The following is a 19,394-nucleotide window of genomic DNA, read 5'->3' on the forward strand; positions in this document are numbered from 1 at the left end:
GGAGGGAGAACACAACAGTGTAGAGCAGAGGTGACCATTCTCCAGCCTGCATAGTCCATTCATTACATTCTGCAGATCCCTACCAGATATAACACATTTCCAAATCCTTAAGCAATGTTAACAAAATAATTAACTACTCAATCAGGTTAAACATTACACTTGTGTGCCAAACACAACAGCATGGCAGATAAGTCTCCTTCACAGAAAGTGTAATATTTCCCAACAGTCCTCTTAATAATGCTGTATTTAGTGTGAAATAGGAGGGAAATTCCATTCACACCCTATTAACACACTGACATAATAACCTTTTCTGCACATGTTCACTGGCACACTAAGCACTTTTGAAAGATTGTGAATCATTGAGCGCATGATCTGAGATGGGCAGGTAGTTGACTGAGCGGAGGCCTATCATGATCCAGCCCAGACTCAGTGAGTAGGTTACATAATGGTCTTTAAAGTTTGACACCAAATATTGACTTGACACTGCCTCTCTCCCGGCATCCATCAATCCCCCTCTCCCTCTCTCTCATCTGCCATGCTGGTGCTGGTATGCAGTCAATGAGCTAATCACACACTCCTTTTAGTTCACACCACACTGTCACACTTAACACACACACACACACACCTCAGCCCATCAATACAAAACTCCCTGTCTGCCTTAAGGCGTCCGCATGCTTCCCAGCCGAAACAGTTTGGAACAGTTCGTGCATATATTATGGATGACATTTTGTGTCGTTTTTGTTCGTTTTGGACTTTGGCAAGGGTTTTTTCGGCTGTTTGGGCACACATTTTTTCTCAAGGCAAGCCGAAGTCAATAGGCAAAGTCTATGTCCCAATCGGCGATAGGTCAACAGTAGGAATTCTTCAATAATGTGCCTGTTGTCATTCAACGAGTGATGCAAATTTTTTCACTTGAGAAATACTGCACCAAACATCCTAGTCAGATCCAAAATTGCGCGACTAAGATCTCCTCTGCAAAAACTGCTACGGTGTCTTAAAATAGACAAACAGTACTATTGCCGCTTTTCTTTTAAGGGAGTATGCGAGCACACTCATTCGGATTCACCTAGCCGAGTTGGGCTAGCCGGCAGCCGAACCGAACCGACAACAAATCAGTGCCAGATCTAGGAATAGATCCAATGAGCCAGCCAAATCGTTGAGCATTTTAGCTAGCCTTAGGCTACTAGGTCTAATGAATAACTTACAGGCCTAATAACCTGAAGGTGAAAATCCAAAGGTCTATTCAGACAGGGGGTGGTCTAATCACACACACTGTGCTCCTTACCAGCCCTATTCCCAGTGAGGAGGTCCAGTGAGGAAAGACAGTACAGACCCAGTACCGAGGGCCTGGGCAGGACTCTTATCTCAGCCCCTCACATGGTTGACGATTCAGCACTGCTCATTGTGTTGGAGCGCTTCCTGCCTGCCGCTCTGGAAAACATGTTGACTCATCAGCAGCAGTACCCACCTACTAACCAACTAGCCTGCTGGGAGAGAACAGAGGACCAGCAGGCACATCCTCAGGGAAGGAGGGAATCAGGAGGGCTTGGGGGTCGTGTGTGTGTGTGTGTGTGTATGTGTGTAAGATAGAGTATAAAAGAGAAAGGAGTGCACACGTGCAAGCGGAGGGTCATTGGTCAGGGGATAAGGCCATCCCCAGGTCACTTCCTCCCATATACCTCTTCTACAGCTGTCAGACCAGCCTTAATTGTTCAGAGGGAATTCTTCTTCTTTGGACAACAAAGAAGCTACACAGAGTGGATTAATACACAAGGACTTGTGCATACATGCAATAACAAACATGTAATTCTAATAACTAGCCAACCTAGCGGTTCCTTCCCATCTCAGTTCCTATCTAATCAAATGCTAGAAAAAAAGAATATCCTGTCTGCTTGGAAATTGGAATGTTGAACTTCTAATCAACAACCAACATTGGGGGGAATTAGTTTACATGTCTGTCCAGCATCAACCTCTTAATTTGATATATTGACGAATATCTGTGTTTACTCCAATACCTTGAACATGAGGCAGTGTGCGTGCGTATGTGTGTGTGCCTTTTGTGTGTGTGTGTGTGTGTGTGTGTGGAGCTGGATCATTTCTGTTTGACGTCCTGCCCTGCTACATGTCACAGACCCATCAGAGCCTGTCATCCGGCTCTTTCTACCTCTCACATCGACTCACTGCTCTCCATCTGCTCAAATCCCTCTAGCCAGGTTGTGGAGCGTGACGGATGGAGCAAGAGACAAGTGCACAGAGAAGACGGGAAGATTTCTGACAGAGGGAAGAATTCTCAAGAGATCCTCTAAACAGACAACACAGTACTGTTGATCTGCTATTTACACTGGTGCATTTCAATGGACCTTTGCACTGTTAGTGTTTTCATGTGTTTGGGTAGGGTTTTACATTTAACCCTGTGGGACCCCCCCCCCCCACTCAATGGGCTCTCAGTTCTCTTGTTGCCGTGCCGACGGATGTAGAACTGGTTCTGCAGGTCCGGGTAACGCAGGAGGCTGATATTATATTGTATCCTTTAGAGAAAACACAACACCCGTGTACTTCATCTGCTCTGACACCTCTCCTTTCTCATCACTCACTCACTCACTCACTCACACAAAGCTGAGCTGCCTGACTGCATTGGGAAACAGGAGGGGGAATGTGGAAAACACCAGCCATTCACCTGGCATCATCACACAGCACTGACTGTTATGGCAGATAGATATGTGAGGAGAGGAGATGTTTTGTTGTTCACTGGGAACAGGAGGAGGAACTGCTGCTCCGATAGTGCTGCTCCCTGCTCTTACTTCTCAGAGAGCCCTCTCTGTTTGTGGAAGTGAGTGAGTGCCAACATTTCACTGATCCCAACACAATAGCACCTCTCTCAATACAGTGGAGCAGAGGGAGGAGGGTGTTGGTGTGAGTGTGGTGAGTGTGGTTAAGAGACTCCGGCCAAGTTCAACAGCAGAGAACAGACCCGGGGTCAATTGCTATTCCAAACTGTTTATTTGTAATTCCACTCGGCCAATCGTTAATTCGCCTCTTGGCAATGGCAGTCCGGACACAGAGCTAATGCCTTGTATCTTAAACGATAGTAAGCCACAAGAGTACTATTGAGTCACTCTGCAGGGCAAAGAACCAGAATATGGGCCATATCCCAGAGAAGTTAAGAAGCGGGCTACCTGAGTAAATCTTCTACACTGAAAATGAAACCAAAAAAATAGTTTACGAAATCAGAACGGAATACGAAAGGAATCCTACCTTGGGTCTAAGAGTTTAGCGCGACTGACTGTTCTCGATTGTGTGCAAGAAAACCTCCTGATGCCAGTCAGAGCAGCTGTTGAGTCCCCATGTGGGAGAAGCAGCTGGAGAATAACAACCTGCAACAGCAGGGCAGAGGAGCTGATGTCTGACGGCCATATTAAATATTAAAAGAGAGGTACTCAGGAAGAGAAACACAACATGTTCTTCACGCTGAGATATAGGTCTCACTGTCTATCCTCACTGTTTTCTCTCAGGGTCAGGATAAGGAGACGACTGGCTCTAAAATGTCGGATCAAATCTAAAAGTCACGGCTGTTTGACCCCTAGGTCTCGGGATGTCACATGACATCATGTCAACATGGAGTCCTGTCTGCGTCAGTGTGACCTCAGTTCCATCGACGGTTAAACTGTTAAACTGGGGCACCAGCACATTGGCCAGTGATTCATGTGCAATACAAGACCACTCTGACATGCCTCTGGGCCAAAACAACTAGGCTGGAGACATTAACTAAATTAGAATGTATTTGGTGGAGTAAGTGAATTGGGTGGGAAGCCTGCATGGTTGACATTATAGACTACTGAATGTTTTGTGCACTTTACTGTACCTACATTCCATCTAGGCTATGTTCTAATTGATTAACGTTCAACTGTGAGAGAGCACTGCTGTGTGCATTAGGTCTAGTCCCGTGATGCTCAGTTGGTAGAGCATGTATGAAAATGTATGCACTCACTAACTGTAAGTCGCTCTGGATAAGAGCGTCTGCTAAATGACTAAAATGTAAATGTAGTCAATCATGTTGAACTGGTGAAGGTCATCCAGTCATCTGAAGCCGCATGCATATTTACACCGTACTGTAAAACATCCAGACCCTTGGCTAACAACTCTGACCTGTTCAAACTGAAAAGGCACACAACACTTCCTGTAGGCATAATGACAAGAAGCCATTTACTGTAGAAATGTTCCCTAGCTGCAGGGAGCTAAATGGGTGCCACTCACACAACATGGAGTCATTAATATGCTATGTCACATTCATACAGGAGGGCCTAGTTAATCAACCTTTGATCGGACAGACTCTCATTAGCATTTAGACCTAGCTCTTTTTCTGCTCTGGCTGCCTGTCAGGAGGAGTGAGACACAGGCCTGACACTGGAGGTGTAGCACACTGAGACAGAGGAGATGGTGGGGGAGGAGGGAGAGAGAAGAGATGGGGGGAGGCTGTCTCTCGCACGAGGCTCAGTGCAGACAAGCACACAGAAGGGACGTTAACCAGGCTAACTTGCCTGGGGGGCAACAACACAGAGCCGTGGGGGAGGCAGCTAATGTCGAGGCTGAAGGATGGGTGCAGGGTTAGCTACCTGAAACCCCCATCACTCTGGCCCACACACCGAGAGAGAGGAGACTGGGGGAGAGGGATAATTGTATTTTAAAACAGATACTTTTTTCTCTCAGCGACACTGTGGTTTTGATTCAGTGCTGGTGCCTTGGGCCAGAGAGAGATGGATGAAAGAGAGAGACCCCCCATTGGAGGAGTGTAGGCTAGGCAGTAGGCACTGTGTCACTAGGCAGGCCAGGCAGTACTGTGCTGCAGTTCAGTTCAGTCACTGCCTCAGTCAAGGAAACCTTGAGCAGAACCGCTAGCTAACACAGCCACAGTGTCCTCAATTAATTCCATACACCTAACATAGCAGGTGTTCTTTCACCCCGGTCCATCCACAGTAGCCACCCCATGGGGGTCATCAGTAGGGCACAGCAGGCTCCAGCTCACCTCTTCATCCTCCTCGTCTTCTGAGTGTGCTAACTGCTAAGAAATCTTAATCTCACCATCGCCTCAGCTATTTGAAAACCAAGTACCAGGAAGCCAACCTGAGAGAAGCAAGGGAGGGAAGTGTAAAAAAAAATAAAAAATCAATGAAAAAGCTGCAATCAGCCAGCAGCAGCCCAGCTATGAGCTCTCACTCCACAGCCCTCTGAAAGCAGCGCTGAGTCGCTGACTTTGGACCACGTTAAGAGTAGGTTAATGATAAATCCATGGCAACCAGCTGCAGCGAGGGAAATTTCACTGCAGTCTGTCACATGATACAATTCACAGGGAGGGAAAGGGTAGTACTAGGAAGCAATGGAAGGATAGCAGGAGCAGGCTCATTCAGAGGCCTTGATAACACACAGAGGCTCCCACTGCCAGTAAATGAACCAGGGACACCAGCAGAGCAGCACTGAAGCCCCTGAGCCGTCAATCATAATTGATCCCACCGAGTCAAATTGGTGTCCCTTATGAGGATAAATGGGAGTCCATTCAGTGAGCTATCACCAGGGCTGACTCTATAGACTGATGCATGGAGCTGTTTAAGCCCTCAGCCTGCAGCCAGCCAGCCAATGGCAGGTCCTAGTAACGTACGGACAGAGGCTCTTAAGGTAGAAGACACCAATAACAGCCTGAGCAACATGCATCATCTTCTGTAAGCAGTGTATTTACAGTGTGTGATTAACTCCTGACTGGCAGGGTAAAGCCACAGGGCTAAGTAGCTCTCTGTGAACGGAACAAAGGTAGTGGTACAGCTGATATGTGGCATCCTCATCCACCGTGATATATAACAGTGGTTTACAACTAACTGTCAACAGCCTTGCTACACCTCCCAGGCAGTGAGGTGTGATCTTGGCAGCTATCTTGTAAGCATGTCATGCCACTGTCAGACACATTCACTCAGATTAACCTTAGTATTAGCCTATTGCAATTTGCTAATATTTTCCCCCTAAATACTGTGCAAAAGTCAATACGATAACACGACACTTCAGGAAGATGGAAATGAAAGGCCATATTTCAACCTGTGGGGCCTTTCATTAGGATTATGCAACAGATTGAACCTTTGACAGACATGGTAGCAGTGGCTGGATGCAGCCTGACCTCAGGCCAGTCTGTCTGTGTTCAGAGATCAGGGAGCAGCTCAACTGCGGCTGCCTCTCTTCCTCATGAGGTCGCCCTCAAATACCTCCGTTAATTAACCCGGGATGGCAAGCAGCAGGCAAGAGGCAAGCTGCTGCCCGGTTATCACTATTATTATCTGGTCAGGCTGAAAAGGACAGTAAAAAAAAGCTGATTTTACCCCTACCTCTAACACAAAATTAAGAACAAATGGGTTAGCTCATGTTCTTGTGCATCAATTCTGACGATAAGCCTAGGAATTTTGTTCTTAGCAGCATGGCCATCTGGTGCAGCGATTCTCAATTGGTGGGTTGCAACCCATAGTTGGGTCACGGTAGGTTTGGAATGGGTATTTTTTATTATTATGATTTTTTATACTCCAGTCTGAACTTAAACCAGGTATAGTGTGTATAAATGAAAATGAATTTAAAAAATGCAATAACTTAATCTCTGAAAAATTCTTCAAATCACAGTATTTTCAATATAGAGCTATTAGCAGCACTATTTTGGTTGATTTTGTTGTCTCAAACCAGTGAGTTTATTAACATTCTTTATCAAGAATATGGTCAAAATTGAATTATTGACAATGAAAGAGGTGGGAATGGTGTTCCCTTGTCATATAATTGGTACATTTAATATCAATATAGCATTAAAAAATACATCCAGATTGTATTTTGGAGATTATTTTTCCCGATGCGAATATTGGGTCGCGACTGAGACAACCTGGTTCAATTTAGGTCCCGAGGCAAAACCAGTTGAGAACCACTGATCTAGTTATTACCTTAGAGCCCATGCGGAGCCTACCCGCCTTTTTGATTACCTCACCAGAAAAGAAGAAAACACCCTTTAGATTTCAATGGAGATGACAACCAGGGTTGTTTACTGGGGCAACACACACCTGTAGGAATACCCAGGTGTTCCAAACATACTGGTTGGAACATTCCAGGAATCAGGAGGGAATAAACAAGACATCTGGAATCTTCCAACCGGGATTTCTAGAAAACCTAGGAAATGTTGAAAAGTTACCAGAATTGCACAACCCTATCCAGTACATTCTGTTATTTGAACTTGCGACCATGAAACCAGTCTGACCAGACATTCATGAGCTGTGTAAAGGATACAAATATTGCTCAGTGCAAAACATAGACTAGGCCTAGGCTACTCTTCATGCTTTGTTGCATTGCCTTTGTCCTTGTCATGTGCCTCTGTCCCTCTCAGCATTTAGCCTACAGTACAAAGACATTTAGATTTCTCAAGTGCTGAATTCAATCATGAACTTTTTCATGTCACATTTCTTAGTGAAAGAAAACTGTCAAACACATTAAATGGATCAAAGTGCTATAAAGGCTATAAGATGAAAGGAAGACCTTGAGTAACCAAGCAGAGGAGACATTAAACCCTTTCTGAAGATAGTTAAAATGATGGTGAATGTTTGCCAAACATTTCAAAGGTCAAGTGAACCATGTCTCTAGTCTTCACTCAATCAACTCCGCTATACAATCCTAATGCTCAGAATACAGATACACTATTTTCCCTCAAACACACTGCTCTTTTCTCTCAAGTGAATCTTCACGAAAGTTTGTATGATTGTAGTTGAGAATGATAAACAGAGATTGACTGACAGACACTAAGAAATGCACATGAGGAGAGTTAAAAGGGCTGCATCAGGCAGGTGTGTGTTACAGAGCAACAGTATTTTCCCAAACCCAAAGCTTCTTCCCTGCGGGACCTCTCCAACCAATTAGGGGAAGTCTATGGACTCATTCCTGAGACCCTTTATAGATGATTCAATACCGGGACCAAATAAAATAAACAAGTTGCATGTACACAGTCAATTTCTCATAAAATCAGGACATAAAAATATAGGCTACACAGGGAATGGATCTATCAACACACTTGTTGTTCAGAGTTGCCCGTATATGCAGTGTTTCTCCTACATGCATCTAAATCGTGGCCGCCACTGCAAAATAAAATAAACTGTGTTCCTAGGGGAAACAATGTCATTGGTAGACTTGCCGCACCAAAGCCTGCACTTCAACAATATGTCAGTTTCATTGAAATGGTCGTGGCCAAACTGAACTGGTTTGATGTTGACTCCTATACGTCACAAACACCAGCCATCATCAGCCTCAGGCCATGCAGCGAAAGGTGAGCCTGACTCTGCAGCCCCAGGGCACTGACCTGACCTTCGAATACGTCATCTAGATTGTATACCACAGCCAACATAGGGACTAGGTAGCCTGGCCAAAACACAGGATTTAGCCTGTATGCCACAGCCAAGATGGGGACTAGATAGCCTGGCCAAAACACAGGATTTAGCCTGTATGCCACAGCCAAGATGGGGACTAGATAGCCTGGCCAAAACACAGGATTTAGCCTGTATGCCACAGCCAAGATGGGGACTAGATAGCCTGGCCAAAACACAGCATCTAGCCTGTATGCCACTGCCAAGATGGGGACTAGATAGCCTGGCCAAAACACAGGATTTAGCCTGTATGCCACAGCCAAGATGGGGACTAGATAGCCTGGCCAAAACACAGGATTTAGCCTGTATGCCACAGCCAAGATGGGGACTAGATAGCCTGGCCAAAACACAGCATCTAGCCTGTATGCCACTGCCAAGATGGGGACTAGATAGCCTGACCAAAACACAGCATCTAGCCTGTATGCCACAGCCAAGATGGGGACTAGATAGCCTGGCCAAAACACAGCATCTAGCCTGTATGCCACTGCCAAGATGGGGACTAGATATCCCGGCTGGACATCATGCTTTCTACCGCATGTCACCATTGTCGTACTTGTTTATTTAACCAGAAGTAGGTCAGTGCTGAATCTGCATTAACAAATGGGCCTAGTACTCTCTGTTGTTTGGCCAAAAAAATATCACATTGTTTTTCTACTGTACATGATATCATGAATCCAGAAATACCAAGCCCTTTCTTTGACAGAAGACCATCTAGGCCAACATTTCTGACACTGGAGCTGACTGGTTGAAGCCTGTGTGAGGTGTGGATAAAGAGGACAGGTGTGTGCAAGCTGCTTTTTTATCATGGCATACATTGTTTGCAACATAATTGCCTGGACACAGTGCTTCTTTATACTGCCAGATGCTTATCTTAGTGCTATACCCAGCTTAGGGAAGTCACACCCGCACCGGCCAGCCAGCTCACTGGCAGGAATAGGAGTGGACTGGGCTGACCCTCATCTTAAGGTAAAGACAGATATAGATTCAGAGCAGAATTATGGCTAATACATTATTGTAGCTCATCGTATGGTAACTGTTATTCTTTTCACTAGGCTGAGGTGAGGCCTATAGTGCCCTGTGTGAATCTCACAGGAACAGACAGTTCCCCCCCAAAAACACTTCCCTAAATTACATCATTTCCTCGTTCACTATGACTGCCTGGTATTGACCAGCCTAACAGGTACACAGTCATAACAGACAACCATGGGAGTGGCAAGGAGGAAACTGTTCCATGAGATCAGGCCAGGCTGCTCTCTCTTCGGTCCCTCAGTCTCACCCCCAGAGCCAGTGTCAGCCCTGAGCCCTGCAGGCCTAGGGAGGCCTACTGTACTATAGGAGAGAGGTGTGGAGCTAGCAGAGTCAGGGTGATAATGACAGAAGCTGTCATCCTAATGGGCAACACTAGACAGACACGGACCTGCTAATGGCTGTCTAGTGTCACCAAACCTGTATAGCACAGTTCACATCTACACCCAGCTATTCACAATGGATTTGAGGCCTTTATCTCCCCCTATGGAAAAAATATAGCGATACTGGTATCGTCCCAGCCCTAGTAGAAAACCAATAGATTTGGCTCATGATGAAAATGAATTGTGTGCTCATCCTCACAATCTAAGCCAGTCCTCCATGAAAGCAATTCAGTTTGTCCTTCTTTTACGCTTAATCTGTGTCCAGGAAACGGCCCCTTTCTGTGTGGTTTATTCCCTCCAAAAAAGGTTTTTGGAGGGAATTTTGTTATCATTTCCACACTGTGCCACACAGGCCTGCATGATATGGGCAAAACTAGGCGTAGTTAATTGGTGAACTGTTGGAATCATGGAAATAGAATGATTATTCTGTATGTAAAATGTAAAAATTATTCTAATTCTATAGTTGGAATCGGTGTTAATTATGGCAGCTATTTTAGATTTAGTTTTAGTCTTAAAATACTTTAGTCTTAGTCACATTTGAGTAATTTCATCCTTCGTTAGTTTTAGTTATTATCAGTTGACTAAAACTCTGGAAAATGTTTGTCTAGTTTTAGTCACAGCCATTTTAGTCACATAATAGTCAGTTCATTGTTTTCTATTAAATCATGAATATTTAATGAATAGCCCGGGCTTAAATCACTGAACACAACAGGCACTTATTAGAGACGGGTTTCTATTTGAGCCAGGCGTCTATTTCCTTAATGCACACAGCTTTTGCTCATTTTCATAGTTAATTGTTTAATTCCAGCATTCACTTCCAGCATTTTAGTCAATTTCTTCATTTCCTGAACTAATGTGTTATCATTTACACACCGTGTAATGTTTCTTTTGTCTTAGTATGCCTCTATTTCAGGATACAGAACAATTATTATCCTCTGACTGTGCATTTTCGGCTGATTTCTGGGGGTTTGTTCTCCCGAAGTTGTTGACTGTTTTTGTGCTTGCCAGTTAGCTAGCAGTTCTCAGCTGTTAGCAGCCAATTGCTAGCAGTTTCTTACTCGCAGTAAAAACGGATGAGTGCCATCATTTTGAGTCATTACTGAGTTATTTAATGTAACAAATCAAACATTAAACCTCAAACAATTCATGGTAACCTCCTAAACAATTCATTTAGAACAGCGTATATTTGAAACAGCCGTTTACAGTATTTGCTGAAATGTGTGCCATTGCCCTGCTATTAGAAAGGGACAGGCAGCTATTTGAGACTGTAACCAACGCCAGCCTTAATGAACCATACAGGCTATACAGCCTTGGCTACAGGTTAACCAATTTACAGCTCAGCTTTCTCCCCATCACAGCTGTCAAGGGGGGTAAATAACAATAGGTTTAACAATAACAAATAATAATATATATTTATATAGTAATATCAATAATATAAAACAGTGGTTCCTTGAAAAGGGGAGAATTTGATCCTTACAAAAATGCCAGAACTATTACTATACTCCTAATATTGGACAAAACAGATGAAAGGGAGCTTCATGTCAAATGTATGAAAAAATTTATACACTCACTAACTGTAAGTCGCTCTGGATAAGAGCGTCTGCTAAATGACTAAAATGTAAATGAAATGTCCATTAGTCTCATGTGGAATTCTCGTCTCGTCACATTTGTCGACAAAAAAGAAAAGCAATTTGTAATAGTTGTTTTTTTCCAGGGCATCTTGTCTCTTTAACATCAACTTTAGTCAGGAAAAATAGGTTGTTGACTAGTATTTTCTGTGGTAGTTATTGTTGACGAAATTAACAAATGTTTGGAATATAGTTGTTTGACATGACAACGAATGAATAAGCCAGGGAGGAATTGACAGGGTAGGAACAAAAGTGTTGGTCAGTGTTTCCAAATTACCCTAATTAGATTTTACATTACATGTTCTCATACAGCTAGCTAACATATTCATGCTTCACCTATTCCTCTCTGATTTAGAAGATACCGTTGCACAAACAACATGCTTATCTAGGCCTACACCAGCATTGGTACCAGGCTGTATTAGATCGCTATGTTTGCTCTGACTAGCTAGCCAACTAGCGATTAGTATTAGCGGCTAACAAGATTTATTTTAGCCACAACTTGCTAAGAAAATACAAACTTGCAGACAGTCGTTTTCAGACAGTAAGATACACAAACTAATAGTGTAACTATAGAACGCTTGTGGAAAGCAGCATGTCACCAGCAGCTTGTTGCATCTATCAGACCATGCAGACTGCAGAGTGAACGGCAAGAAAGTGCTTGTGACTCCGTGGTCGAGAAAGTGCTTGTGACTCCGTGGTCGAGCAACTGCTCTCTCCTTGAGTGACAGGGGGCAGGGCAAGGACAAGCAGCAATTCTTGCTATACCTCAATGCATGCAGCAGCAGGTGAGGAAGAAAGACGACTCAAGTAGCAAACTATAAAAACGGACATTAAAAGCGCCGGAGTTACATATCACATTTAACAAACCAAACATTAAAATACTGTTATAGAAGGTAAAGTAAAAGCCCAAACTGGTCCGTGCATCAATAGCGGTATATAGTACAACATGCTATACCGCCCAGCCATAATATAGAGCTGTTTTTCAATTTGATTGAAAAACATAAGACTGCCATGGAGTGGCATTTACTGCTTAAAACCTGGTACAGTCACATTACTTCATGGTAAATAATGCAAGCGACTTCAATGACTAATTTCTCTGAACAGGGGGAGAAAAAACATCCAGATTCACAGGGAATGCATTACATAGTATGGAGAAGCAATAATACAAGCCACAGCTTTATACTACTTGTCAAACATAGAGAACTGATTACGTATACTGGTTGTTGGGGTGGGATTGGCATGGAGTGTGGGGGGTCCGTGTGTGGCTTTTGAAAAAAGAATGGATTCCTCATGTCTTACTCATTGGTGGGAAGAAGTTTGGTTGAAATCGGATGTTGGGTACTACATTTATTGAATATTATCTGAATCCTATCCATTTAAATGGCCAATTTGGGTGCAATCAATGAACTTCATTTCTCAGGGATCAAATTATATTTCAACAATATGAGATTATGGGTTTCAAAAGCCTCTTTCTTGTGCCTTTTGAGGTGGAATGACTGTCAATTATAAGAGATCTGCCACCTCAGGTCTTTTGGCAGCTCCCGCTCAGCCCAGTCCAAGCGCTTCTCTGTCCTGGCAGCCCAATGGTGGAACCAGCATCCCCCTGAAGCTAGGACAGCAGAGTCCCTGCCCATCTTCCGAAAACATCTGAAACCCTCAAACAGTATCTTAAATAATCCTCCTACTCACCTCGACCCCCCAACAAAAATGAAATATATAATAATAACAACAATAATAATAATAATAAATATATATATACAGTACCAGTCAAGAGTCTGGACACACCTACTCATTCATTGAATAGCTTTGTCTATTATTCTAGGGTTTGACAACTTTCGGTCAGCCTAAATGCTGTACAGTACAGTACGAGCAGTGAAAGAAGTCTCAAATTAGAAAAATTATGCCCTGAAGGCAGGTGGTCTTATCATAAGACGCTCTTTGAGAGTTTATTTAGTTTAGTCTGAGTGCTACATGGACTGCCCCAATCACACCCATCAAGAAGGTAGACCACAATGTGCGTCGATGTAAATTACATGGACATTTTGACTGATTTAGTTTCCTGATAAGCTGGCATCCAGAGACAGTGAGTAGGCCGATGGTAGAGCCCAGACTGTACTTCAAAGAACACACAATAACTTTCTAAAATGGGCTAAAGTCAATCACATGGGATTATTTATTTTCTATTTGGACAAAACTATTAAAACACAGTATGACACAGACTAGCCTGACTGTAGAGAGCTGGGACATGACAGATCATTGCAGCACAGTCAGCATTTTTCATACTGAGGGTTGGAGCAGGCGGTCAGACAGACGACTTTGGGATGAAAATATTTTTGTGGTTCTGCAGATTATTTGGAAACTGTCCTCTTTCTACTTTGTATGTGTCAGCCTACCTATTGTATTAAAAACACATCTTTGTAGCATTATTCACACACTCTCAGTTCACTGCTTCAACACCAGTAGCCTTCCTCTCTAGTTGGGTGTGTGAGATCAAGTGTGCGCTATTTGTTATATATATATATATATATATCAATGAAATAGAGTAGACTGTCTATGCATGGGTGGAGAATCACTGGCAGTCATCTTTCCAAGGAAATGTACTTAAATATGAATAGGCTATAGTTTACTACAGTGTCTGTACATAGATATTGATAATGGAAAGTGGAGGACACTCAACCAACGTTAGTCGAAGTGCAATCCCAAATGTTTGAAAGTGTAAGTGTCCGCTCTCATCATTCTTGCTGCTTCAAATTCAGTAGCCATAGGTGCGAGATCAGGTGCGCATGTGGTCTCAATTAAAATAGAGTAGGATACAGCCTATGCATGGGTGGAGAATCACTGGCAGTTATATTTCCAAGGAAATGTACTTCCTAAATATGATTAGGCTACAGTTTACTACATTGCCTAGAAGTACATATTGATCACCCATATTTGTCTCCGTCTGAAAATCGTCCCACTCATAAAAAGGTAGGATATAAAATGTCTCGCCAACTCTGCTCTTTTCAAACTAAGTCTAGCTTATTGGCTGATATAGCCCAGTAATACCGATAGCTTAATATAATGGGCCATGTGAGAATCTCTGGTAATTTAACCTAGGCTATTTCTTAAGTTATGTTTGCGAATTTTGATATTGCCTATAGGGTGCACAATTGCTGGGACCATTGCTGACAAGTGAGCCGCATCACATATAATAAAATAACATTGCGGGACTGCGGTTCAGATCGGGACCAGTTCTTGCGGTAGCCGGGTGGGAGTCGGACATAAAGCCAGCAGGTGCGGTATGAAAAGCTGCAGGTGCAGGCAGGAGCGGGAATAAGAAATCTTTCCCACGCAGACCTCTACCTGACTGTCATTTATGAATGGAGCCTAGCTAAAGATGTGCATTTAAACTGTGACGCATGAGCAGCATCTCAGCGTTAATCTATGGTACACTGAATGTGGGCAAGTGATTGAAAGTAGGCTATGCTGTGGACAGGGAGGAAATAAAATGAGTCTGAATCTATCCAGCTTGACTCAGCAGGGAAAATAACCTTGTTGAGTTGGTTTCCGATGTGGCAGTGATTGTTTGCCCAGAGCTTTACCTCCTAACAGCAGCCATTCTAGTTGACCCTGACCCCACCATCACTCACCGTAAAAGCATGGAGAGGGGGAAAGAGGATGAAGTGACACTGTGGCCAACATTCTGTCTTCTCTTCTCTCTTGCTCACACACACACTTATCACCAACAACAGTTGTACTTTTTTACCATTGTTGCAGTTTTAGGTCAAGCAAGTTGTTTACACTGCATCCTTGAATAACAAATAATAAAGATAAGCAAATTATCTCTGAATTATAGCCTTGACTTTTATGTTAGCCTATATCCCACTAGGGAATGGAGAGGGCAGAGTGTTAGCCTATATCCCACTAGGGAATGGAGAGGGCAGAGTGTTAGCCTATATCCCACTAGGGAATGGAGAGGGCAGAGTGTTAGCCTATATCCCACTAGGGAATGGAGAGGGCAGAGTGTTAGCCTATATCCCACTAGGGAATGGAGAGGGCAGAGTGTTAGCCTATATCCCACTAGGGAATGGAGAGGGCAGAGTGTTAGCCTATATCCCACTAGGGAATGGAGAGGGCAGAGTGTTAGCCTATATCCCACTAGGGAATGGAGAGGGCAGAGTGCAAGTAGAATCTCACAGACATACAGTGCATTCGGAAAGTATTCAGACCCCTTGATTTTTTTTCACATTTTGTTACGTTACAGCCCTATTCTAAAATTGATTAAATGTTTTTCATCATCAATCTACACACAATACCAAAGCGAAAACAGGTTTATTTTGTGTGTGCAAATTTATAAAAAAGATATAACAGAAATATAATTTACATAAGTATTCAGACCCTTTGCTATGAGACTCGAAATTGAGCTCAGGTGAATCCTGTTTCCATTGATCATCCTTGATATGTTTCTACAACTTGATTGGAGTCTACCTGTGGTAAATTCAAAGATTGGACATGATTTGAAAAGGCACCCAACTGTCTCTATAAGGTCCCACAGTTGACAGTGCATGTCAGAGCAAAAACCAAGCCATGAGGTGGAAGGAATTGTCCGTAGAGCTCTGAGACAGGATTGTGTCGAGGCACAGATCTGGGGAAGGGTACCAAAACATTACTGAAAACCTGTTTTTGCTTTGTCATTATGGGGTATTGTGTGTAGAAAAACTATTTAATCAATTTTAGAATGAGGCTGTAAAGTAACAAAATCTGGAAAAAGTCAAGGAGTCTGAATACTTTCCAAATGCACTGTAAGTGTGTGGTGTGTGCATACATGCGTACTATGTGTGTGCGTATGTGTGTGTTATCCCAGTTAAGGAATAGCCATGCACAGCTCCAGTCATAGAGGTATGTGTGATCAGGTGGTCTAGCAGGCTCCTGTAATTAACAACCTCAGGCAGATCCAATCAGGCATGACCAGCAAATTAACATGCAGCAACTCTCACACTCAATATTACAGATATGCTCACTGGGCACAAAAACAAGACAAAGAAACTCCACTGAAAATAGACTTTTAGGTCCGTGACTATTTCCTGATCATAGACCTTGGTATAGCCTACTGATGCTGTCATGTCATACAGTGATATTGGGCATAAATCAAACTTGAGTCAAGCAGTGTTTTCCACTAGCGCTGACTTTCGACTATACAGCTGGTTACACACCAATTTTTAGCCGGGGACTTTTACAACTTAAATTAACTAGGCTACTTTTCAATTCGCAAATCAGGAGAAAAAAAAGTTCACTAAATGATTCCATGTGTTATTTCTTAGTTTTGATGTCTTCACTATTATTCTACAATGTAAAAAATAGTAAAAATAAAGAAAAACCCTTGAATGAGTAGGTGTGTCCAAACTTTTGACTGGTAGTGTATGTCTACTGATTGAATCAAAGTGTTGACAATGGAGTAGTCAACTGCTGCTTTCTGTGTAGCAAAGCCCATGATTAACACCTGCTTCATACCTGTATTGCAGATAGCTGAGAAATGCCTCTTAAAAGGAAGCTTGAAGCCTGTGGAAGTCAGCAGACTCTTACAAGATTCTTTAAGAAGAAATCTGTGGGTCAGTTGTTAAACAAGTTTTTTTCTCTCAAATAAATGACATAATGCAATTCACAAAGAGAGTTGCAAACACTTGTTGAAATTCTTTCACTAATTTAACTGATATCGTTCTCTCTCTTCTCTTAACACTGTGATGCCACGAGAGGCTACACAGCTTCCAGCGGGATTGCCCAAGTAGTGCAGGGAGACCAGGTTCAACCAAAACAAGGATTTTATTAACCGTCTTCGGCAACTAACGAAATTATAACACAATTCTCTTCTTCCCAGAGCCCACACTCCAGACCGTGTCTCTTCCCTTCAAAACAACCCCAGCCCATCAGCCCCTGATTGGTTTCAGCTGCGTGGGAAGATTGGCCACAGAGGGTTGGAGTTCCCGACCATACCAGCAGATGGAGCCATAGCTGTCTGGGTTTGCAGCCACCTCAGGGGGATGTAACGTCCCTCCAGGACACAGCCTCTCGTGACATCACACATCCCCCTCCCTCGGGACCGACGTCCTCGTCGGGTAAAGGCAGTGAAGAAGGCATCACGCCGGGAGAGGGCGTCCGCATTTCCGTGGTGCTTGCCAGCCCTGTGGACAACCGAAAAGTTAAACGGTTGCAAGCTCAAAAACCATCTGGTTACTCTACTGTTTGATTCCTTGTTCTTGGCCATCCACTGCAGAGGGGCGTGATCAGATACCACCATGAAACGTCGGCCCAGGAGATAGAACCGAAGGGACTCCAGGGCCCAGACTACAGCCAGACATTCCTTCTCCACCGTTGAATAGTTCTTCTCTCTTGGAAGTAACTTCCTGCTTAGGTAGAGAATGGGATGTTCTTCCCCGTCATGTGCCTGGGTGAGGACAGCACCCAGACCCACCTCCGAAGCATCCGCTTGGACAATGAATTCCTTCTTGAAGTCTGGTGCCACCAGGATCGGACTGGAGCAGAGTGCTCGCTTCAGGTTGCGGAAAGCCGCCTCCGCCGCAGGGTTCCACTTCACCATTCGTGAGTGGCGTTTGGTCGTCAGCTCCGTCAATGGTGCCGCTATGGTAGCAAAATCTGCAATAAAGCGTCTATAGTAGCCAGCGAGGCCCAAAAATGACCTTACTTGCTTCTTGTTGATGGGCTGCGGCCAGTCCTGTATGGCCCGCAGTTTGGCTTCCTGTGGTTTGACCAACCCCGCCCAATGGTGTACCCCAGGTAGTTTGTCTCACTGAAGGCCACCTTGCACTTCTTCGGGTTTGCCGTGAGCCCTGCTTCCCTGAGCGAATCCAGCACCGCTTGTACCCGGGGTAGGTGGCTGGCCCAATCCTGACTTTGTATAACCACATCATCCAAATAAGCCGCTGCGTACCTCTTGTGGGGCGCAAGGACTCGATCCATCAGGCGTTGGAACGTGGCAGGTGCCCCGTGGAGACCAAACGGAAGTCGGGTATACTGGTAGAGCCCCTCCGGGGTGGCAAAGGCTGTCTTCTCCTTAGACGCCGGGGTCAAGGGCACCTGCCAGTAGCCTTTTGTGAGATCAAGAGTGGTTATGAAACGAGCATGCCCCAAGGAGTCTATTAAATCATCGACACGAGGCATTGGGTATGCATCAAATTCAGACACTTCATTCAACTTTCGATAGTCATTACAAAATCGTACTGAACCGTCTGGCTTGGGAACTAGTACTATGGGACTTGCCCAGGCACTGTGGGACTCTTCGATTACTCCCAACTCCCGCATCTTCCTTACCTCCTTCTGTATAACCACTTTACGAGCCTCTGGCACGCGGTACGGGCGCTGGTTTACCGTTCGGCCAGGCATGGTGCGGATCTCATGTTGGACCACCTCTGTGTGACCGGGAAGGGAGGAGAAGACATCCTGGTTCTGCTCCACGAGTTCCAGGGCCATCTGTCGTTGATGTGGGGACAGATTTGGACCCAGCTGAACCTCTTCTCGCGCCGGTTCCTGGGTCTCTGTGGGGGTAGAGAGCTAAACAGCGCCTCTCTGGCGTGCCACTTCTTTAAAAGGTTAACATGATAAATCTGCTCAGTTTTCCTTTTATCTGGTTGCCTCACCTTGTAGTTTACTTCTCCCATGCGTTCAATGACCTCATATGGTCCTTGCCAGGTTGCCAGGAATTTGCACTCAACGGTTGGCACCAGGACCAGCACTCTGTCCCCCGGCTTAAACTCCCTGGGCTGAGCAGATCTGTTGTAGGAGGCTTGCTGTTGCCGCTGACTGGCCTCCATGTGTTCCCGCATCATGGGATAGATGGCCTTCATTCTCTCCCCTCATAGCCCCTACATGGTCGATCAGTGTCCGCTGTTGGCATGGCTGCTCCTCCCAGGCCTCCTTGGCGATGTCGAGCAGTCCTCTGG

General features: G+C 44.4%; 1 protein-coding gene across 5 annotated transcripts in view; it reads right to left on the reverse strand.

The window, feature by feature from the left end:
• LOC121545013 (ral GTPase-activating protein subunit alpha-2) overlaps positions 1-19,394 on the reverse strand; it is a 142,721-nt gene that overhangs the window by 116,158 nt on the left and 7,169 nt on the right. The window lies entirely within an intron of this gene.

The sequence above is a fragment of the Coregonus clupeaformis genome, chromosome 29 (genome assembly GCF_020615455.1).
Source record: "Coregonus clupeaformis isolate EN_2021a chromosome 29, ASM2061545v1, whole genome shotgun sequence".
NCBI lineage: Eukaryota > Metazoa > Chordata > Actinopteri > Salmoniformes > Salmonidae > Coregonus > Coregonus clupeaformis.